This window comes from Rhodnius prolixus, unplaced genomic scaffold (assembly GCF_049639745.1).
Source record: "Rhodnius prolixus isolate KJV_2025 unplaced genomic scaffold, Rpr scaffold_9, whole genome shotgun sequence".
Taxonomy (NCBI): domain Eukaryota; kingdom Metazoa; phylum Arthropoda; class Insecta; order Hemiptera; family Reduviidae; genus Rhodnius; species Rhodnius prolixus.
In genome coordinates, this window is record NW_027411604.1 from 16298790 (window position 1) to 16323882 (window position 25093).

General features: G+C 34.3%; 1 protein-coding gene and 1 long non-coding RNA gene across 5 annotated transcripts in view; one reads left to right on the forward strand and one right to left on the reverse strand.

Annotated features, from left to right (window-relative positions):
* Positions 1-25093, reverse strand: part of Dh44 (corticotropin-releasing diuretic hormone 44) — a 222266-nt gene that overhangs the window by 38873 nt on the left and 158300 nt on the right. The gene's annotated exons all lie outside the window — the stretch shown is intronic.
* Positions 5586-15949, forward strand: LOC141454392 (uncharacterized). The gene is made up of 3 exons (XR_012458693.1): positions 5586-5732; positions 14442-14826; positions 15662-15949. It is a non-coding gene; the product is annotated as an uncharacterized lncRNA (long non-coding RNA).

Below are 25093 nucleotides of genomic sequence, written 5' to 3' on the forward strand. Positions count from 1 at the left end.
TTAAGCTAAAGTCCATTTAAAGTATTAGAGATGTATTGTACGTATAATTGTAGAGCGAGCTTATTTCAAAGACAGTATACTACTTATCCTAATGCGGGTAATTATAAAAGCACGAGTGGGTATGCTGAACTTAAATTATAAAATAAGCAGTAACGAACTTTACTAGCTTTGTGTAATCGCTGCGAAATTGAAAAACACATTTCATTACCTTAATGTAGGTTCCAAATTATCCAAATTAAGGTTGTTTATTTTTTTTTTAAATTTTATGTTAATTATATAAATACGATGAGTGCTTAGAATAATTGAATGGGAAAAACTGACTGACTGTACAAATATTTTGTCAACTTGGAAAATAATAGAAAAATGCTAGTCAAATTTAATCAATTTAGACACCATAAAATTTTAAAACACAGGTCATTACTTTTAGTTTATCTAATTATGTGTTAGTTTATGTGTAAATGTATTTGTAATGCGAGGCATATCGCTCAGAAGTGGCATTGACAATTTACTATTTTTATGTTTCAATTATAAAAGATTATCATTTATAATTAATACTATAATAAAGCCCTCAATTTTATATTATTAATAATTCCTGAACCGCACCCGTGCAGCGTTAGCAGTTATAAAAGGCCATTATGGTGTTAGAAAGCCAAATTTAATCCTCCGACGCCTTAAGTGTTGTTGTAGCGAGAATGGAGTTGTAAAGGCTGGAATTAGTGGATTTTAATGAGAGGATAGTTTAGAATGAAAGTTCAGGAAATGATATTAATTTGTTGTATGCCGAGATGGAATATATTTTGAGGATTAAGTGGTCTGTGGTGGTTGGAGATGTAAAAGGTTAGAAAAGTTAATATTGGTGCAAAGAAATATATGTATATTGTAAGAATTGAACGTGCGTTTTTTTAAATATACTTTTTACTGTTTACCCAATATTTTCTGGAATATTGTGATGTATAATACTCGTAGTTCAGTTGGTTTAACTATAACGATTTCTTGTTAATCGTCTATTTAGTGTAGTCCGGTTTTTGAGCTGCGATTGGAAAGGAAATATCTAAAATGGACGAACAAACTGTAAGTATGCAAAGTAAAACAATCAAAACTTGAGAAAAATTTAATCAGAGTAAATTTGAGTAAGAAATTTTAAGGGAAGAAAGGAGATGTAAGTGGTTATTGTAATGGAATCTGTTGGCGTAGATTAAATTAGATTTTGAATTATTTATGGCCTAAATCTGGGCCAATACGTCAATCAGAATATGGTTTTAAATTTTATTTACCAACCAGAGAAAGTAATAACGGAAGTGAATCAAACTCTGAAAGTTCTACATTAAAGACAAAGGAATGGCCTGTGGCAGTTGTTAACACAGTAAGGAAATCCCTACTGATCCTAACTTAACTAAAAGACTCTATTTCTCCCTTTGGAATTCCTGGTACTTTGAAAACTACTATATCATCCTCAAACTTTTTTTTTATCTTTATTACTTACTGCTTGCTCAACAGCTGTAATCATTCACATTATCAATTTTGACTTTTCATCAAGGAAATGGTTTTTAATTAGGCCTCCACTCTAAAAAGTGATTTTTACAAAATGGTAAGTTGTTTATGTAATGTTTGAAACCACCGTAAATCAAAAACGCAAAAACAAGCTGGAAGTGCCAAAATACACGTTCGAATAAACTATGTCCGTTTTGTAATTCTAGTACTTTAGAAAAATATTAATACATATTGCTTTTTAAAATGCCCATTTTACACAAATTATACAAATAAAGGTTTTTTTTAAATGATTTCAATCTAGAAATTTCCAATTTCTTAAATTCCGTAACATCCGAACATGTAAATAACATTTATTATCAATTAAAACCTCCACACAAGTACGCTACCTAGGACTGTATTTAGACAGACGACTTACATGGATCCCGCACATTAGACTGAAAAGACGATACGGACAACTACGAAGACTGCTAGGGAAGAGATCAGCCATGAATGTACAGAACAAACTGACTTTATACAAGACACTACTAAGACCCATGTGGAACCTACGGAGCTGCAATGTGGGGCTCTGCGAAACCTTTCAACATCCAAAAGAATCCAATCCTTTCAATCTAAAGTCCCTTCGGCATATCGTCAACGCTTCTTATTACGTATCCAATTTAACCCTCCATACAAGACCTCAATATCCCTTTTGTCAATGACCTAATCCATTCTCGGCTTCCTTGAGTTCCATAATAACACCCACAGCACAAGCGTTATAGATAACAACCATCCCGACAGTCCTCCACCATGCCTGAAACGACTTTGGCCCCGCGACCTTTTACCAATTTCCTAAACTTCCTTCCCACCTCTAGAGAGTTCCAGCATTGGCTGGCCCCTCTCAGCATGCCTTCCCGATTGTGGCGCTGGATCCTCCAGGATTCAGCCTACAATCTGTGCATAACTCAATTAAGCACACATTTACTTGATGTATATGTATATGTACAGGTTGTAAATAAATAAATAAATAAAAAATAAAAAAAAAATTATTAATTAAAAAAGTTAATTAAGTTAAGATGTCCTTTATATTCATACCTAAGTAATTCCTTCAGTATACATCATTTTTTTGTCCATTTTAAGTATTTTCGTTTGCTTTAAATTTATTTTGTATACATTGTGTAGTTTATCAGTCTATTTATTTCGGAATTCAAATCAAATTCTTCTTTAATTATAATAAAGCAGGGGAAAAGTACAAACACGGATAAAAACCTTGTAGAAAGCCCTTTTTCGTAATCAGATTGGTTCTATTGAGATCTCTGCACGATTGCAATAAGTTCCCTTACTAGTGGAAGAAAAAGTGACAAAAACGACAAATTACTAAACAAATTATGTTATACAAAATTAACTTTTTAAGAAATTTATTAACTATAATACTTAAGTATGTCTAATATGGGCGAAAATAGTAGCGGTTAAGTTTAAACAATAACCCAAGCAAGCATGCATTAATGTTCCGGCCGGTTTTAGAGATCCCAGTCACACAAGATGTGGCATAAGAAGCAGGAAAAGACGTGGTCCTGGATCTAATATTATAGTTTGTGTATATAATGGATGGTATGTGTTACAGTCTTTGGTAATATACTGCCTTTCTTGTGCAGAAATAAGGAATATACGTACACACACTTTCATATAAACACAGGGATACCTGAAGATGGATACCTAGCTGTAGAGAAATATCTTTGAGCACATGGAGGGCCTGGTATTTCTCAACATTGTTGGTACCGACAGAAATATACACAAACAACTTACTTACACAGTTAAATGTATATAACATATATATAAGGCCAGAAATATTTTCTCCTCCGCCTTGCAGAAGGGAGAATACCACAAAGGAAAATAAAGAAGCGTTTTGCTTTTATAAAAGTTAGTTTTTTTGTCTTTTTCTTAGCACTTAGATACAAAGTAAAGAGTGGGCTCGCCTTACAAAGAAAGGTGTTTGAACCAAAATAAAAAATGGAAAAGCTTTTGATCTGGGATGTACTTCTTCGAACACTTCTCATTGGACTTCTATACCTTCTCTCGTTTTTTCTATATAAACTCCTTTTTCGGATTATTTAAAAGGTTTGTTCATTAGAAAATGTTTCGCTTCCTGCAAAGTGCGGTCACGTCCAATTTTCCCATTTGAAGTGAGAAAAACCAGGATGATAAGACTTCAGCTTAAGTTCCAACCCAAACCCCCATTACATATATTCTTGTGTTGAAAAAATTCTTCAAACTTAGAGGAAAGATTTTTTTTTAAAATTTTATTTTTCAATGTTAATGAACCCATAAAAGAGCCAGCAGTCCACGTTTACTCTCCTGTCCACCAGGAGCAATCCTCTTCCTTGTACAGATCTGATGCGCTACCTTGGACTCTATGTAGACAAAAGACTCACGTGGAACCCACACAGTAGACTTAAAAGACAAGCAATGACAAAACGTGCGAAACTGCTTTACAGACTACTTGGACGACGCTCCAAATTACCCATTGAACTCAAACGCTTAATATACTACACTATCCTATGTGGAATTACGGACTAGAGCTGTGGGGTTCAGCCAAACCTACAAACATACGGACAGTACAGGACATTTCAGTCAAAACTTCTGTCGACAGAGAGCTGACGCTCCTTTCTACGGTGACTAATCTCACTCTTCACAACGACCTCAACATCCCATTCATAGACCAACTCGCCAAGACTAAATATCAGAAATTCCATACTGCTCTCTCTACTTGTTCAAATCCTCTTGTGCAGTCTCTCGCCTCCTCTAACATCCCTAACAATCCTCCTCGCCGACTGAATCGCCAGTGGCCCCGCGACTTCCTCGCAGTCTGAAGCCCTAAAAATCATATCCTGTAGAGAGTGCTACCGCTGGGCAGTTTCTTTCCTCCTGCCTTTCACGCATCTATTTATCCTTCAATCTCCCTATTTACTTATTTTACATTATATTATACAGATAGCAAATAACGAAATAAGTTATCTAAAAATAATAAATAAATACAATTTTTTCAATATTCATGAATATTTCGTAATGATCTGTTTTTTTAACTTTTGAATATTGAAACAGTAATTTTGAAAGAGTTTTTTTTCATTAATTTGAAAACTTTGGAAACTTGAAATCCGGAAACGTTGGAGACCCTGAACTGATTGCCGTCAGCCAATGAAAATTTTTGGCCCATCTAAAACGGCTGTGGTTGGCTTCAGCAGGTCCTGGATCCGCCAGTTGGTTTAGGTGTTGAGTTGGCATGTGAATTTAGCGTATCATCTTTTCAAATGTGGCCTTACCCAGTCGCCAAATTGCGCTGGCTGTGGTGGAGTCCGTTGAGACTGTGCGGCACCTTTGTGTAGGAACTAGATTACACGTCTTCGGGAAGTTAAATGCTTCCATACCGGAGATTGTGGCATCCGGTAATCTTCACCAGAACTCTCTAAGTTTATTCAGTTCACTAGGCGATTGAGTCACCATGCTCCCTAAGTGTCCTGTCACTACTTTATTAGTTTATTGTACCTGCTGTTTATCCGGCAATTTTTAGCCAGATTTATTGGTCTTGAAGCCACGGTGTTTCTTATGAGGTGAAGGGTGGGCGTAGAACAATGGGCATTTTAGATTGCCAGCGTTCCTTCTCCCTCTTAGGGGTACCGCCCTATGTTACAATCAATCAAACTTGAAATGACTGTCTCTGGAAGAATGGTAGAATTCCATCAAGATTTTATTTAAAATCTAGTCAGAGGCATTTGTCGATGAGGGAAAAACAAATAAAGAAAGGAAAAGAAGAAAAAAGATTGATGAAATCTCAGAGGTGCCAGTCTGATATCGCGAGCCTTCCAGATAAACGAGTTGTTCAAAGCATTAAAAAAATTCATATTCTGAATTCTAGCAGGTCATTTTTAGACATATGACTGTTGAACAAAAATTGATCAACCTAGATTAAACATTTTAATTGAAGTATTGCTTTTTGTTTTGTTATTTCTCACGGTCGACATGTTCACAGTTGATAAAATTTCGCTTGAAAAGAATATTATTAACAAACAATCAGGTTTCTGTAAATTTACTTTTGACAACACCTGTGAAACAAAAAAAAAAGCAACAATTCTATTACGAGATAACCAATATCTACGGTGTGTAAACAAAATTTTCCACTATTCCGACTATTGGCTGGTGAATTTGCACTTTGTTCTGTACACAGATCGAAATACCTATTGCTTTCAGTAAAAAAGAAACGAACTCAGGTATAAAATTTTTAACAGATATTTATTACAAATGAACAAATATGGTTTTAAAGTTAATTTAAGTAAAAGTTCAATTTTAAAATTTAGAAGATAAATTTAGTTGCTAAATTGTAATGATCCCTGAAGTTGACAATTCATCTAGTGACATTGAATGGGTTAACGAAATTGGGCAAATACTAAGTAGGAAAAAGCCATAAATAAAATTAAAGTTTATTTAATTAAAACAAAATTTCTGAATTCATTGTACAGTTTAAATAAATATTTCATGTTTAATCACGATCTTCTATGACTCAATTCCAATTCCTTCTGCCAATGTTGGCCGTTACCTTGGGCTTTATTGAGACAAAAGACTGACTTGGAACCCGCACACACGACTTAAACGAACTGAAGTTAACAGGCGTTATCGACTACTTAAAAGACTGCTAGACCAACGATCAAATCTTTCACTTAATAACAAACGACTGATTCTATACTAAAACCCGCCTGGACGTACTGGTATTGAACTGTGGGATTCAACGAAACGCTCCAATCTTCACAGAATTCAGTCTAAAATTCTTCGCAATATCGTTAACGCTCCATTTTACGTTTCAAATCAAACTATACATACAGACTTGGAAATTCCGTTTGTAGGTCTAGGTTGCACGAACTCGCTATAAAAGTTTCCATCAGAACTTGCATGCTCATTCCAATTCTCTTGTCCGCGCCATTAATCATCTCATCACCATCCAGATCATCCTCCCAGACGATTAAAACGTCAGTGGCCTCGCGATTTTCTCTCTTCTGAGGAGAGTAGCTAATCCTGGGAGACGACTTAGGGAGTGTTATCATTAGGTAACTTCTCCCCTCAATTAGTGAGTTTGTAGTGGTGCCAGTTATTGACATTGTTACTAATGGTGCATCTAGCGCTGTGTAACTTAACAAATAAATTAAAAAAAAAAAGTTTAATTAATATCTAGTACTTAATTTATAAAGATTTAGCCGCCTCTTTGATTCAGCCGTCTACGAGCTCTGCACAAATTGCACAATATGACGCGGCGGCCCTGGGATTCCAGTTGGGAATAGTTCAGTCTAGCAAGAGACCACCGTTATAAATGAACTCTTATATCTTCCTCTAACCCTCTCTTTCTGCCCGCATTCCCCGGGGAATTAGACGGTAATGGGGGTGGTTTACACCAGAGTTTCAAAATTAGTGACTGGAGTTCTTGAAAGCGCAGCTGAATTAGACATCCGACTTAATATATGACTATTTTATTAACTGAAAAATATCTATGAGCGATTTCATTTTGTAATTTCACATGGAATTTAATTTAAAAGAATTATTTAAAAGAATAACAGGATTTTAACTCTCAATAAGTACACTAGAGTTCACTTCCTCTTTCATTAATTTAAACTCCTTGATCGAAACACTCCTTCTACATACTATGATTTCAATCGCAGAATCTGTTTTCCTTACTTTGCCACAAGGATAATTTATTTCTTATTCGTTTTAACATTTAATCAGTGGGCATGAGAGATAAGCAAGTACATTAGTGCTGTAGGGACTGTTCCTCTAAGTTAAAGCTTCCACACATTCCTTACGGAGTTCCAGAGAAGATGTACCTAAAGCAAGATAAATAGGATAGGTAGCGGCACAGAGTGTCATAAAAAATAATTGATAAACTCAATGGAGAATTGTCTCCGTTACAACATGCAATAAAATCCATGGACCATTCTACTCGTAGGCGCCAAAGTGGAATTCTTTACTAGTAAAGATCATTACTAATAGAAATATGTACTAAAATTCAATCCACTGTAATTGTATCTATGGGCAATGAAATTGTTGAGTTAATGTGATTCGTTTTCGTTTCTACAATGGATTCAACTTTTTATTTATAGAACAACAGAATGACTTTCATTGTTAACATGAAGGCAATAAAAAGAAAAAGTAATGGCAGAATAAAACAACAAGTTAAATATAAACAAAAAGATAATTTTCTGCAACATTTAATAAAGACGGCTGTGCATGATACAATTAGACATGCGTTATTAATTTTTACATTGTAATGGAAAATGTACATGTTTAATTCTGGCTTTGTTTTTTTTATCAGTTAATAAAATAGAGAATTTAGATTCACTGGTTGGTATCTTTGTTACTTAAATGACTGTATTTATTTTGCAGCCCATGTCTCATCTTACAATCAACTGAGCATTGTAAAGGACAGAAAATAAAACAGAGATTAATGGTGTGCTAGACATTACCAAGAACATTGAACCAAATTCATAGTTATAGTGGGTTTAGAGTAATAAGAAAGATAAAAGATAAAGATTGCGGTGTTGACAGGGCCATTTTATGAAGTTTGACCCCTGGTATAATCATATAATCAAGATGTCCTCCACTTCAATTGAAACCGGTGTTGACGTTCTTTGACAATAATCAGACACACTCCACCGAAAGTGTAGCCAGTGGTTAACTTTTCTCTTCCAGAAGACGATTTTACATCAGATTCAAAGATTACACATATTTTGTGTAGATTATGAATGAATTCACAATAAAAAAAATTTCGAATCACTGACAGTAAATTGTACAGAAAATAAGATAGGCAATAAAGATTCTCCACTTTGGCTCACTAGAAGGCAAGAGAATTTAAAGTCCATCGTAAATACTAAGTTTTTCGATTTAGACAACTCAGTACCTAGACTCTTTGATTAGAAGTTGACCTTCCTTTTTTAGGGATTAAAAATAAAATAAAATTTAATGAAATAAACCAAAGCCCGCTCAGTGTCACTCCATCACAGAACTTACGAGGGTCGTTTGAAAAGTCCGTGCAAAAATAAAAACTACTTAATTTTTGGGGGTAAACCTTTTTTATTTTTCAACATAGTCTCCTTTTAGGCTTATACACTTCGTCCAACGCTGCTCTAGTTTGTTGATCCCTTCCAAATAATAGGATTTGTCCAAGTCTGAAAAATAGCCATTCGTTTCTGCAATCACCTCCTCGTTTGAATAAAATCTTTTTCCGCCAGCCATTTCTTCATATTGGGCAACAAATAGTAGTCCGGAGAATAGGGGGGATGTGAAACGAGTTGGAACCCTATTTCCATTAATTTTGCGACCACAACTGCTGAGGTGTGAGCTGGTGCGTTGTCGTGATGGAAAAGGACTTTTTTGTGGGCCAATCGTGAGCGTTTTTTTGCAGCTCGGTTTTCAAACGGTCCAATAACGATGAATAATATGCACCTGTAATAGTTTTACCCTTTTCCAGATAGTCGATGAGGATTATTCCTTGCGAATCCCAAAAGACAGTCGCCATAATCTTTCCGGCCGAAGGAACGGTCTTCGCCTTTTTTGGCGCAGATTCCCCCTTGGTAACCCATTGTTTAGATTGTTCTTTGGTCTCAGGAGTATAGTGATGTATCCATGTTTCATCCACAGTGACGAAACGACGCTTAAAGTCCTGCGGATTCTTCTGGAACAGCTGCAAACCGTCCTTGCAACACTTCACACGATTTCGTTTTTGGTCAAGCGTGAGCAATCGCGGCACCCATCTTGCGGATAACTTTGTCATGTCCAAATGTTGATGCAAAATATTATGTACCCGTTTATTCGAGATGCCCACAGCACTAGCAATCTCACGCACCTTCACTCTTCTGTCATCCATCACCATATCATGGATTTTATCAATGAATTCTGGAGTAGTAACCTCAACAGGGCGTCCAGAACGTTCAGCGTCACTTGTGCCCATATAGCCACTCCGAAAATTTTGAAACCATTTATAAACTGTTCTAATCGAAGGTGCAGAGTCACCATAATGTTTATCAAGCTTCTCTTTAGTCTCCTGAGGCGTTTTGCCTTTCATAAAGTAGTGTTTAATAAACACACGAAATTCTTTTTCGTCCATTTTTTGAAAATCACTCGACTTCCTCGATTCAAACGAATGCCAAACACAAAGAAATAGACCGATCTGGCTGAAACTTGGTGTGTGTTCTTCCAAGAGATGCTACTAACTAAACATAACCTCGATACGCGCCAGTAGTGCTATCTCTCTGACTTTGCACGGACTTTTCAAACGACCCTCGTAGTCCTCGCTTCTGCAGGCAATTCCCTAAAAGGTCATATCATTCTCAAAACATTCTAAATCCAAATATTTGGCACCATTAGAAAACTTCTAAACAAATTTTAGAAATATGAATTATTAAAACAAAAATTTAAGTAAATAAAGTGATGTTTATTTATGTAAAATGTGTGATAGAATCAACTAAATTACTGTTTATTTACATAAGATTGTAAATGTATGTTAATTACTAAAGAGTATGTAAATATTATGTGTTTAAGGCGTTTAGCGTTAGAGTGCACTGCTTTGAATATAATTATTCTGTATTTTTCCATTAAACAGTTAATGTTTCTTGGGTTATCACACTTTTTTGTTGTGTTTTTCATAATAAAAGAATTTTGATATGGGTAGTACTATTAATTCATGCAATTAGTTCTCTGTTCTATCGAGAATACAATGTCTATTTTCTATTTTAAGGTCAAATATTCTTCTTAGAACGTTTCATTTTTACAAGAATATTAATTAAGTAATTCGCACAAATTCCTCCCTTGTATTTAATTGTGTAAAGATTGAGTTCTAATATGTTAGATTTCTGTTTCTCGTCAACCAGAGCAGGCGTTACTATTTTCATGATAATTTATTCTTTTCTCCATTCTATTTCTGCATTTATAAAACCTTACTCTGTAATTGGAGGAAATTAAAAAGTTAGCAATAAAGTTTGAACTGTAGAATTAAATTGAGCTGTATTAGAGCGCTTGGAGGGGGCTACATCTTTCCAAAAACCTCCCTGATGGTTAATTAACTTCTTTCTCTCCTTTTGCTCCATCCCTCACTGAAATCCTCCTAGTTGTTACAGACATCATAATTGTGGTCTTACATTTTCTTGAATACCAGTAAAGTTAGTCGTTAGCCTTAAAAAGATTTTATTCTTATTCACATCTCTTGGCGTAAATCAAATTAACAGAATGCTCAAAAACTGCAATTATTCGGAAAAATTGAGAAAAGAATTATTATTCTGTTCTCTAAATCAAACTTCTTAATTTATCTTGACTGCTTTTACTGCTCTGCTAAATCTGCTAACAGTCACCTTAGAAACCTATGTAATCAAATCATCTATTCCGATCTGGCTTAAAAGTCCAAAAGTATGGAGTTTCACTTTATAAGAGAAAGAACAAATAAACATGCAATTCAATTACATTAATACAGGTGGACTTATTTCCCTTACAAAAATTATTCCATAGCTGGAGTTTGAGCTCTGGATCACTTTACCGACTAGCACTATACAATCTTATTTACTCCTCTCGGATTTATAACTCAGTGAAGTGCAGCGAGATAGCATTACTGGCCATCAATATACCGGAATTTACCCAGTGTAGCGAAGCAGGATAAAAGTATTGATGCCCAACTACTAAACTCCTTTAATGAATGGCAATTAGTTACCATTAACAACGAATTACTTAAGTTCATTTAAAATTCTCTAACAACAGGGTGGAGAAAATTAAAAGTTTGAATATAACTAAAAAATAACGTTTAGCGTTAAATGAGTTCCTTAAAACTAGAGGATTTAGCAGGCCGTTGTGATAATGTAATCTTTTAACATAAACTGAGGGGATTAAATTAAACCATAATGGTTTAATTAGTTATAGTATAATTATTTTAAATTAATTCTAATGAAATTACTTTATAAATTGATTAAACTTTGTTTTCTTGTCTTGCTTCCGTTCACTTATTATCAAAACCCTTATTCTGCCCAAACGGGTTAAAAGTTACCAATTTTTCCTTCATTTGTTTGTAAAGAATGAAAAGTAAAGGTAACCTTAGTTGTATCATCTAACCTCGGCCTTATTTGTAATTGTCATCTCTCCAAAACACTTTATTCTGCCCAAACAGGTTAAAAGTTACCAATTTTTCCTTTATTTGTTTGTAAAGAATGAAAATTAAAGGTAACCTTAGTTGTACCATCTAACCTCGGCCTTAATTGTTTGTAATGTACGGAAAATAAAGACAATCCTTTTTTATATATTTAGATTTCGACAAAAATTAAAAAAGAAGTTCTTGATTTAATATTGCACCGTACAGAAAAGTCTCTGCATTTAATAGACGTTTTGCCAGCTCACTCAGTTATTTCTCAAACAACTATTTCTAAAGAATTGTCTGTGAGTTTTTGGTGGAAACAGTTTTAATTAATAAAATAAAACTAACCCCCTTTTAATTTCCGCCTCTAGTCTACCATCCAGTTCGCTGACCAAGTGAAAGAGCTGAGTGTTATTTCCATATTTATTAAGCGCTCTGCTATTCAAAGGAAACTGACAGACTCTTTATTCGATCATAACAACCTTCGGCATTTTTTTCAAATGCTACTCACTCTGTGTTTGCTCAGAAGTATGATTGACTTGTCATTCAAACAGTGACATTTACTCGTAACGATGTCTACTAAAGTTTAATTTGAACAAAAACTTCTGTTAATCCATTTTTTTAATTATTTATTACATTTATTACACAACATTTATTGATTTTTCCTGCAATTAGGAAAGGTTAATAAACTTCATTAATTCCCCAAAAATAACCACCTATTCTTACTTACTAACTTATAAAACAGCACGTTTATTAGGCTATCCTTACCTGATAATGGACGCAATTATCAATTATGCTTAATTGATAAAATTGTTAAATAATTTTTCCTTCTAACCCTTCCTCTAACTTCTCAAGAGGTGCAAGTTGCATAGTTCATAAAAATTAAAGGCTATAGTCTTTAATATGCCTCCCAGCAAAATCTACCTCTACCCACATCATGGCGGCACAAATTTTCTGAAGCAGCGATATCTTCTTCATTTCTAAAGCTATCTTTCAGTAATTGTTGCAAGAAATCTTGGGATAATCATCGGGGAGAACTAGTATTCTCCCACTGGGTGATTGTAGGTATAAAAATGGAAACATTTTAACTAGAAAATATAACTTCGAAGGTTGACTTGTTTCAAAACTTCAGATTTATGTATAAGAATTAGTTAAGTAAATGTAAAGCAACTTGTTGTAATCTCCAATGTTGCAGTCACCGAAATAACCTAGCAGTTCTGGTATTTTGATTTATGGAAGCAATTTCAATAAATATCAACCCTTATACAACTGTTGCACCAGACAGTTTTTGTTCTGTATTTTCTACTTTTTTCATGTATTTTGTTTAACCAATGGATTAATTTTTGGTTGTGATGTGATATATTTTCATATAATAATTTAATATTTAACTTTCTGTCAGACGCAGTATTTTTTGTATTTTTTTCTACTCCACTAACTGTCAAGGATCTTTTTCATTCTCGTTGCCAGTATTTAATATTTAAAATGAGCAAATCTGACATATTTGGGATTTCGTGTGTACCATTCACTAAAGCAGGACCTTTTAAATGTGCTCCTTGTAATTTCTTCTTGTAGCTATACAGAATCATAGAGGAGAATCCGCTATCCAATGCAGGTGCTCGCAGAGAAAGTCTTATCCATCCTGAAGGATGGTCTGAAATTCGCAGTGGAAAGATTGCTGGATACTGGCTCTTCTAGTAAGCTTTCCCATCACCTACCATCTGCTCTACTTGCATTACCTACACCCTCCAATCCAAAAAAAAAAAAAGTATTTTAGTTTCTCTTTTAACTTCCAGCAAGGTCATGGGTGAAAAGGATTGTGGTAGCATACTACTTTCTTTTAGCGTTCTTATTGCCTCAATGGCTCCGATATCCATTAGTATGCCAGCGACCAGCAGGCTCTATTATGCTGCTAACGGCCACCTTGATGTTTTCCAACTCTCTGACGTGAGTAGGGAACTGTGGATGTAAAGCTTCTATTGCGATTGGGGAATCAATAAGAAATGTAGTTCTCCACTTAGAGCATTCCAATTTAATTGGAGCACTGGCTGCTTGATATATGGCTTCGATTTTTTAGTCATTTAATATGCTCATATCCAGTTGTAGGAGATCTTAAATATTAGATGACTTTTATTTATCATTTAGAAAGGCAAGAAATATACCATCAAGCAAGTTCTGTAAGCACAACATTAATTTAAAAATAATAATAATAATAGAGGGAAGGGATTAGCTATGAGGTTAGCATACTGGACTCCCACGCGGAGGTCCCGGGTTCGAATCCAGCAGCTGACCCTTAGATTTTCTCTTCCTAGGAGCTTCTTACAGCTCACTGTCCGGTGATGGACAGTGTTGTCTGTAACGAGAGAACACTGTCCGGAGGCCGGCAGTGCACCGGAAAAAGCTCCGGGCGCTAATAACCTCAGCTGTTGATGCGCCAAAAAAAAAAAAAAATTAAACGCTATTAATTTGTAAATCATTTATTCTTTTCATATTTATTTTCTAGCAGTTCTTAGCTCATTCTAAGAATCTTTAAATATGCAAAATCTTATAGGTTTGTAGCTCTCCTTTCAAATACATTTTTGGAGCGTCCGCTTCTTTGAGGTTTGACTTAATTTCCAATCAAACCCTACTGTCGATAACATTCTTCAGAATCATTTCATCCTGGCGCATTTATTTCAGATTCTTGTGGCCCGGTATAGGTTTAGTGTTTTTTGAAGTTCTGTGCGCTTTACATTGGTGCTAATCTAATATAAATATATTTTATGTGCATAAAAATATTAGTACTAACCACAACAAGTTAACGACCTGAATTAATTATTATTTTCAGCTAAAGAGAACGGACACAGGGAATAAAATTGTTCAAAATAAACACCTTTTGCCAAAATCTGAAACCCAAGACACTCACCTTAACCCCACAACTAACTTAGAAATATGTGAAAGGATGCCCAAAGGATGAGACAAAAATTTGAAATATTTGCTTCCAACACAGATATTTAAATATATAGTATTTCAATTTTATTTATATGTACAAGTTTGAATTATTCAATATAAATACAAAAAAAGAAACTCGTAGCCCATAGAGATCAAGAATTTACAAAGAAACATTCGCTTGGATGATCAGAAGAAAGGTAGTAATTCAACCTGCCAGAGTGTGGTCGATGTCAAATTCCCATCGAGTCTCTTCGCCACAAAGAGAAGTCTTTACTCTTTTCGTAAGACTTTTATATTTACTATGTAAAAAAATATTCTCTGTTTACATTTTTTTGTTTACTTTCTCTAAGATGAAGTAAGATGTTCGAAATAAAGTTTCGAATTTGAGAAATCTGACTTTAGCATTTTGTTTTTGGGGTTTCATAAAATAAAAAGCCTACAACGATATAGCATAGCATATTCATTTGGCCTTACCGCATTTATTTTTTTAAAAAATTTCCTCACTTAGAGGAAACAGTGTTCGTCTAATTAACCATCTCAGAGCAATTTATAATTAATTAAGATTAAGGTGAGTTACAAGTTTTGTAAATATTGATTAACCTGAAAACATATTTTTGCAATTATTATTGTTGAAAATATTTCCATCTTTTTTTTTTTTTTTTTAATTTGGAAAGCCAGTGAAAATTAATCTTATTAGTTTCGTTTGCACAAGTTTCTAAAATATCAATTGTGGGTAGTGCTAGAAGATGTATCTAAGGATTAGGGCTAAATTACCGTACATGTCAAGGAAGGATTAGGTTTTGTTATCACATAAAGTTGTTAATACTCTAAAATCAGGCATATGCGCATGTGCGTTATCCAATTAACTTCTATAAGTAGACTAAATATTATATTTAAATTACTTTGAAATACACTAACTGATTGCGATGTCATTATTCAAGGGTTCCTTGGAATGTGCCAGGAATCCTCTCAGATTTTGTGGCATCTAGGTATGGGAAAGGTGCTGTAAAGATTTTCCTGGCACTGTATAGTATATTATAGATCTTAAAGGTTGCAGGGTACTTATTTAATCCAAGCAAAAAAAAATATTAGAAATAAAAGTATCTTTTTTTTCAGACAGAAATAAGAAACAATCTCCCTTCTAAGTGAAAAGAAATCTTTAACACTAAAAGAACAAAATTGAAGATACAAGAACATACAAATTAAAACTGAAGAAGTCAGACAGAAGTTTTAATACAAGAATTGTAACAGAAGAAATATCGAGTATTCCATACCAGATATTGCAAGAGAAATATCAATATAAGCTTTTATTGTATCATGGGCATTGGAACGGTGATCTTATATCGAAAAACGGTCTTACTACAATCAGAGAAAATATTAAAAATTTACTGAATTAATAATGGCCTGATATTTAAAATATTAATAAATCTTTTTTGTAATAAATGTAAAATCTTTCTTAACGGTATCAGGTAGAATACTTTAACAGTAAACTATCTTATTCTATGCGAGATAAAAAGAGAGATAAAGTGAGTTAGAAAGAAAAAAGAGGATATTTCTTTTTCATCCCATTAAAATCAAACTTTATTATTCCGTTAATGCATCACAAGAGGTTCTGACAGGAAGATTTCGATACAAAACCACGAACCTGTCACCTTCAATGAAGCATTTTTAGAGCTCTTAGAAAGCTTCTAGGAAAGGCTTACCTCTAAACAAACTTTTTTTTTTTTAAAGATACAGATCTAAAAACCCACGTAAATAAAGATGGTAAAATATTAAGTAAAAATTCTTTAGTTACGAGGGTCGTTTGAAAAGTCCGTGCAAAGTCAGAGAGATAGCACTACTGGCGCGTATCGAGGTTATGTTTAGTTAGTAGCATCTCTTGGAAGAACACACACCAAGTTTCAGCCAGATCGGTCTATTTTTTTGTGTTTGGCATTCGTTTGAATCGAGGAAGTCGAGTGATTTTCAAAAAATGGACGAAAAAGAATTTCGTGTGTTGATTAAACACTACTTTATGAAAGGTAAAACGCCTCAGGAGACTAAAGAGAAGCTTGATAAACATTATGGTGACTCTGCACCTTCGATTAGAACAGTTTATAAGTAATTTCAAAATTTTCGGAGTGGCCATATGGGCACAAGTGACGCTGAACGTTCTGGACGCCCTGTTGAGGTTACTACTCCAGAAATCATTGATAAAATCCATGATATGGTGATGGATGACAGAAGAGTGAAGGTGCGTGAGATTGCTAGTGCTGTGGACATCTCGAATGAACGGGTACATAATATTTTGCATCAACATTTGGACATGACAAAGCTATCCGCAAGATGGGTGCCGCGATTGCTCACGCTTGACCAAAAACGAAATCGTGTGAAGTGTTGCCATGGACAGTTTGCAGCTGTTCCAGAAGAATCCGTAAGTATAGAATAAACAGTCACAAGAGAAACCTAGTTGGCGTTTGCAACCAGACTTAAAAAAAAAGTATTATGAATTTGTAAGGGGAAGCGTGAACAATAGAAGAGCTCACAATGAGATCCAAATTGGCAGGAAGTATTTGTAAATTAATTTTTTCCAAATTAAAATGGGTCACAAAGAAGGTTAAGGTTCCTTCATTTAAATTAATTTTCTTCAAAAAGTTTGATGCTATTTACCTACTTGTAAAAATGAGGTTCTTCTGTTTTTACTATTTTATGGATCTAGAAGCAGAGTTGGGACTTCGGTTCAAAATATTTATGTTTAACAATTGTAAGAATAAACATTAACAAAACGTACAAGATCTATTTGTAGTACTAGGTTGATCAGGTTGCAAGACACAGATAGCTTATCTGTAACAAGGCTGTATGAAGCTGAACAATTAAAGTAAATGTATAAGTACAAAGAATAAAATAAAAAACAAGTAAAAAAGGCAAAGAAAAAAGACTTCATGAGTTTTAGAGAAGATTGAACATTTGATTCTGGTGAATCAAAAAAATGCTCTGTGAAGCATCACATAGGGATCAAAATATATTTGTTACATTTAATAATTATATTTAAAATGATTAAAGCATAAGGTTAAAATGCTTTGCGTTTACTTAAAGTAACATAAGATTATACTCATGTAAAATAAGTTCTAAATGTGTTTCACAACTGTGATTACTATATTCCAAATTTTCTAAGAACCTAAGACATTCTTTTTTCAATAATTATCATCAATTATGGCTTTTTCTTTTTTATACTATTTCTTTCTGATTCTTTCTTACTGCTTCTTTCCACTGTAATTTTAAACTGCATTCATTTAGTTTGGAAGGTCGAGACGCCTCTGTTATCGAAAGCTTAGCTACTTGTAGATTTTCAGGGGTTGAAAGATGTATTTAAAAAAAAAAAAAAAAGTTAAACTACATATTTAGTAATGCACCAGTCTTTTTTTTTTAATTTCTGAGTAGGGCAACTACTCTAGAAAATGCAATGGACATCTGCAGCTGGTTTAATTCTAGGATATTTTCTAAAAAGAAGGTGAAAATCAATGTACGGGCAGAGGTTAAAAGTTAAACGGATTTATGAAAGTGCGTTGAAAAAATATGTGTGTTATGGACCAAAGAAGCTTTCTAACAAACCCATCACTTTAAGATATTAACTTGTTAACATCGCCACACATGCACGACAGTAAATTAAAAAATAGTAAAAATCTCTGCCCTTTATAATAACTCTAACTTGCTGCAACATTTTGAATTGTACTACATTTCATGGTCGACAGATGGTATAGTGTTGGAAATCCTTGCCAGAATAGATATTTAATATCAGGCTCCTTACACAGGTATTATATTCCAGTTATTAAAGTGAGATATTTACACCAATATAACTATATATTTAATAATGTCTGACCTTCATAACTATTTTTTACAACTAGTTTTAAATGCAGTAAACCTTACAATATTGCTAACACTAGCCTCAAAGCTGAATGAAATTAACTTTTCTGTTTGATCTCAGTACATAGTTTGGACATGGTGTAACTCACATGTTTTTTATAACCTCTTTCCAGTTATCTTGTTGCATTTAATTTGAAAGAGTAGTTGGTTGAAGAACGATGATGTGAAGGTTAAAAAATTATGATAAATGTAAACATTCCACTTCTAAATACGCTGGTCAGATTATATTCCATGGGTGCTGGTTAAAAAAGCCTACGCCACCGCAACCTGGAGGGCCTATTGTGAGCCTGTGGGCCTAAATAGAGCAATCCCTCCAGTAATGTATATTTAATTATACTTAAGAGCCTGGTAAGGGTTTTTAAGGGCAAAGTATAAAATTATGCACTTTCGGCCCCGAAGAGCCGAACACAACCGAACTGATTTTTGGGGGCCTCGCACCGAGGACCTCTTTATCCTGCTAAAACATAAGCTAGCAATCCAGGCCATATTTATGAATTAAATACAGATGTCCGAACGAATGCTTTCCCTAAATAAATGTTGGATGAGCAACGATTGAATGATGCTAAATGAAACAATGATATGCACAATAAAAAAATTAAAACATTCTGCTACAAAAATGCAGCGGTGGCTGAGCGGTTAGTATCTCATATCCAACTGCTGTGCTAGGTTAGCAAAGCTATGGTATTGGATTCGATTCCCAGGTATAGACCTTGAATTATATTTTTTTGAAAAATATATAAATATGTTTGCCATCCACCTCCGTCTACGTTAACTGTTCGGTAGTTCTGGCGTAAGTCTCCTCTAAAATTATTTTGCTTTCAGATGAATGAAATTTAGCATTGCTAGATAAGCTTTATAGTATTCAAAAAATTCAGATCAAGCGGGACTACATGTTAATAATCTTACTGCCATTCTTTCTCAATATGTGTCTGTCTGAACAGCATACCCAGCTGAACTATTTATGACAGCATACATGATTAGACAGCATTTACTTGCACTACTTCGCCAACTAACCCTACCATAGTTGGAAGTATAAGGTTATTTTTCAGAAGAGATTTGCTTTGTGCCTTCTCAAGGATTAACTAAGAAATCAAGTACCAGAAGATTTATCACAGTTTGTTGGATAAATTGCCAAGACTAAAAGCTTAATATCAAAGACAAAAAACGATCTCTTTTTGTTTTTTGTCTTTAATAAATAATAGTTTTGTTAAAAAAATTCATTTATTTATTTACAATCAACGCATTGCTTTATAAGCAACAAGGGTAACAATAAGCAACATTCACAGATATCAGAGTGGAGAAGTTACCCAGCGGTAACACTCTAAAAACATTCTAAATTCTAACTGACTCACTTCATCAGAGAGGAGATCGCGAGGCCACTGTCTTTTAAGACGTCTAAAAGTGTTGTCTGGAAATGTTCTAGAATATAGATGTTGTACAAGTGGATTGTGTGCGTTTGAATGTTAAGATGGAATTTTCTGTATCGTCTTTTTGCAACTAGTGTGACGAAAGGAATGTTCAAGTCTGTGTGAATGGTTTGATTGGTGACGCAGAAAGGAGCGTTTACTATAGAGCGAAGAATTTTACGAGGGTCGTTTGAAAAGTCCGTGCAAAAATAAAAAACTACTTAATTTTTTGGGGTAAACCTTTTTTATTTTTCAACATAGTCTCCTTTTAGGCTTATACACTTCGTCCAACGCTGCTCTAGTTTGTTGATCCCTTCCGAATAATAGGATTTGTCCAAGTCTGAAAAATAGCCATTCGTTTCTGCATTCACCTCCTCGTTTGAATAAAATCTTTTTCCCGCCAGCCATTTCTTCACATTGGGGAACAAATAGTAGTCCGAGGGAGCCAAGTCTGGGGATGTGAAACGAGTTGGAACCCTATTTCCATTAATTTTGCGACCACAACTGCTGAGGTGTGAGCTGGTGCGTTGTCGTGATGGAAAAGGACTTTTTTTGTGGGCCAATCGTGGGCGTTTTTCTTGCAGCTCGGTTTTTTCAAACGGTCCAATAACGATGAATAATATGCACCTGGAATAGTTTTACCCTTTTCCAGATAGTCGATGAGGATTATTCCTTGCGAATCCCAAAAGACAGTCGCCATAATCTTTCCGGCCGAAGGAACGGTCTTCGCCTTTTTTGGCGCAGATTCCCCCCTTGGCAACCCATTGTTTAGATTGTTCTTTGGTCGCAGGAGTGTAGTGATGGATACATGTTTCATCCACAGTGACGAAACGACGCTTAAAGTCCTGCGGATTCTTCTGGAACAGCTGCAAACCGTCCTTGCAACACTTCACACGATTTTGTTTTTGGTCAAGCGTGAGCAATCGCGGCACCCATCTTGCGGATAGCTTTGTCATGTCCAAATGTTGATGCAAAATATTATGTACCCGTTCATTCGAGATGCCCACAGCACTAGCAATCTCATGCACCTTCACTCTTCAGTCATTCATCACCATATCATGGATTTTATCAATGATTTTTGGAGTAGTAACCTCAACAGGGCGTCCAGAACGTTCAGCGTCACTTGTGCCCATATGGCTACTCCGAAAATTTTGAAACCACTTATAAACTGTTCTAATCGAAGGTGCAGAGTCACCATAATGTTTATCAAGCTTCTCTTTAGTCTCCTGAGGCGTTTTGCCTCTCATAAAGTAGTGTTTAATCAACACACGAAATTCTTTTTCGTCCATTTTTTGAAAATCACTCGACTTCCTCGATTCAAACGAATGCCAAACACAAAGAAATAGACCGATCTGGCTGAAACTTGGTGTGTGTACTTCCAAGAGATGCTACTAACTAAACATAACCTCGATACGCGCCAGTGGTGCTATCTCTCTGACTTTGCACGGACTTTTCAAACGACCCTCGTAGATTGCAAGGACTGGATCCTTTGCAGATTTTAGCGTTTGGTTGAACCCCACAGTTCGATGCCATAAGCCCAGACTGGCATTAATATACTTACATATACAAGTCTTTTGTTGTCCAGAGTGAGTTTTGATCTGTTGTCGAGTAGTCTTTTCAGTTGTCGGAAGCGTCTGTTGAGTTCTGTTCTCTTAAGTCGAGTATGAGGGTTCCATGTGAGTCTTCTGTCAAGGTAAAGCCAAAGGGAGCGGACTACGTTGACTACTGGTAAAGGAATTAAATTGTAAAAGACAGGAGGAAGAGTGAAAGTAATGTTTTGAGATTTTGTTTCGTTCAGTTTGATAGCCCATTTTTTGAAACATTTTTCTAAGGAGGTGAGGTGAGACTGAAGGTTTCTATGAGCTGAATAATAGTTACAGAACCATTAAACGACGTGTTTTGCATTAAACGTTTAGCTATAGAATTATTATGTCATTTGAGTAAAAAAGGAACATTAATTATTACTCAAAGAACGATTTTGTTAAAGAAGAAATCCTTTGGGGAATGGAAGCATGTCATTTCATCATTCAATATGATGATAATATAATGGATTAATCCAATCTGCGTATTTAGTAATGAATGGCCATGTTTTACTTCCCACTCCATGACAAAAACCTTCACATGTGATCTCTATTAAACTATTCCCTTCTATTTTCTCGCACACATTGCTAATAAAGGGAGCTACAATAGAGCCTCCAAGGGAAGGAATTAGGTCAATTAGTAGCTCGATGGACTAGTAAGCCGGAGGTACCGGTAGCAAATGCAGGCCTTTAGATTCTCTGTTTCTAGGTGCCTCTACAGCACTTCAGATCCGGTAGTAAACATTGTTGTCTTTGAGCCCCAATAATCTTTAGGACGTTATGCATTAAATTAGAGAAATAAAAGAATAGAATCTCCACAGTTTTCCCGATTATGGATTTTGGGGGTTTAATCCGTGGATTGCTTTATCCATGGAGTGTGAAAGCGAAGCCCATTATCAACGGCCCTTTGTTCCAATTCCTTTAATCAAAGAATTTGTTTCATTATAAGGAGAAAATACTCATCCATGTATAAAAACGATTTTGGGCTTTTAAGTTGGCAGAAACACAAACGTAGCCCAGTCCATCTCACAATCTGTCGGACTGATTTTACTTTCTATCATGGTAAAATGGTGCCGTATAAATGATTAATTAATTCTAGTTGAATACATTATTATGATTCAATGACTACTTAAACTACATGCGTTGGATTTATCCCAAATTACAATTATTTATCATAATAAAGGTCCATTACGCTAAATATGAATATAATAATTGATTATTGTTGTATAGCTTATAGGTAGCACTAAATCGCGGTGAGAATACCTCCGACTCATTATATGGATATATAAACTTGGTAAACAGATAATTTCATAGCTTATTTTCGAATTTACATACTCTGCACTAATTACTCCTGTATAAAATGTATGGCATCAGGATAAATTATTATCCTGCATTTTTGGCATTCTGTGTGATCGCCATTTACTCAGTCGAAACAATGAAACTACTCTTTAGTGGAAACATTAAAAATATCCATGCGTGCTAAATAAAATTTGTATTTCACTACTTCCTAAAATAATAAATTAAGCTACCAGCGCTTTAATATTCCATTAAGAAGCTAAAAACTAATAAGTCTCATGAATAAATACAATAAATAATAATTTAATAAAAAATTATCCAAAAAAGATTTATAGTCTTCGCAAAATAGATTACATAGAAATACAAAATGGAATAGATTACTAGATTAATAGATGGAATAGATAAAAAATAAAATAAAATAACGATCCAATGCTATTCGAGGCAGAGGAAATTTTCCAACAAAATTGGCGTACCTATTAAAGCTGGAATGGATTGCATTAATCCAAATAATGAAAATCAAAGAAATCAATAAATTAACTCTTATTATAAGCTAACATTTAAAAAAATCTATTGTCTTCTACAGGGCATTACTTATGAGTTATAATATTGTAAAATCACAATAAATTTCAATATCTCTTTTACTGATGACGCTGCACTCTACAATTTCTCGTGGAGAAATCTCTAACTATACATAGCTAGTATGTAAACGAAATATTTTCATCTTAAGGAAATTAAATTGAATATAAACGAAACTAAGGCAATCTTATTTACTAAATGAGGCTGTTGGTTAACGGAAAGAAATCAGAGACAGTAACTTATTTGGATTGTCACCTTAGTTTGATGGTTGATTTTCACAAAACACATGGTGAACACGTTAGAGAAGGTAAATAGTTGATTGCCAGACAGTTCCCACTCTTGAGTAGATGGTTAACATTGGAAATAAAATATTATTCTATATTGTTTTCGCTCGTCCCACGCTAGCATCTATCTTCTTTTTCTATCTACTCAAGTTGCAGCGATTTAAAAATAAATTTCTAAGGCTAGCAACTGATTGTAACCTCACGAAGCTACAGTCAAGTAAAAACTAAAAATTATTTTACATTATTTCAAATAAATAACCAAAAAATCATGTGTAAATAAATAGTTTAATCTCTTATATCGAAAATTTTGCAGTAATAGATTAAAAAAGATAAAATCTAGAATAAGCTAGTTCACCTTGAGTATTTTTATGCCATTTTTTCCAGCATTTAACAGAATTAATTTAATAGTAATATTAAATAGAAGTTAATTATTATAGTATCAAACTGAAAATTCGAAATTTAAACCAACGAAAACCTTGAAGGAACAAAATCTTATAGAATTAAATAAAATAGAATTAACACTTTTAATAAAGTTTTAAAAAGGTAGGTTGAGTGAAATAAGAATAAGACTATTGTTTACAATGTTGAACAGTTTAGAAATGAGTAAGATTTCTGTAACTTTTAAAACATCAATTGACAACGATATCCTTGTGCTAACACCATCATTTGTTGGTGGAAAAGATCCGCTCAAAATCAATTGAATCGCAACTAAAATATCTCTTTGTAATGGAACACTCTTACAAAACAGTTGTTTCAGATCTCAAGACTTTAAAAAAAAAATTGTCTTCAGATTGTTGACATGTTATACAGTTGAATGATAACATTTTTTGGAACACTACCAAACAGTTGCAATCATTATTTAGAAGTGAATAGCATTAAAGATTGTAAAAATGTAAAAAAAGATGTATCACACAATTAACAAATTTAAAACGAACTTTCTAATATTATTCACACTTTTTGGTAGTAATTTTATTCCAGAAATTTGTTAATTACGGATTTAGACTACGCCTCAAGCAATCTTTTCACCTCTGCAGTTATTGCTGTCTTCTAAACAAAAACCAGGAGCAATCATCATACCAATAGAGGAATAATTTATATTTCTCTCTGTCACTAACAAGATGAGCGCAACTTATCAGCACAATTTGATTCAAACATCCTTGCACAATGCCAGCTTTTATTGCCTTCTTTATCCGATTAATGCATTTCCCAGAAGGCACTCTGTCCTTCCTAATATTCTTCTAGGCTTTCTTTTAGCTTCACATTTCTGCACACTTTAGGTTCATTTCTTCTGAGGGAACGTTCGCGCCGGCTTAATGACGAGACTGGTTCGTACAGTAACACTTGTAACACCATCTCTTTTCCGAACATGTACCTTCTATCTGCGACCTAGTTTCTATTGTGAACAAGTCAAGCTCCAGGATATTAAGGATATGGAAATCAGGCAATAGCTTGGATACACGTTATGACCAATATATCTAGTTTGCCTAAACTTTATAACCTCAT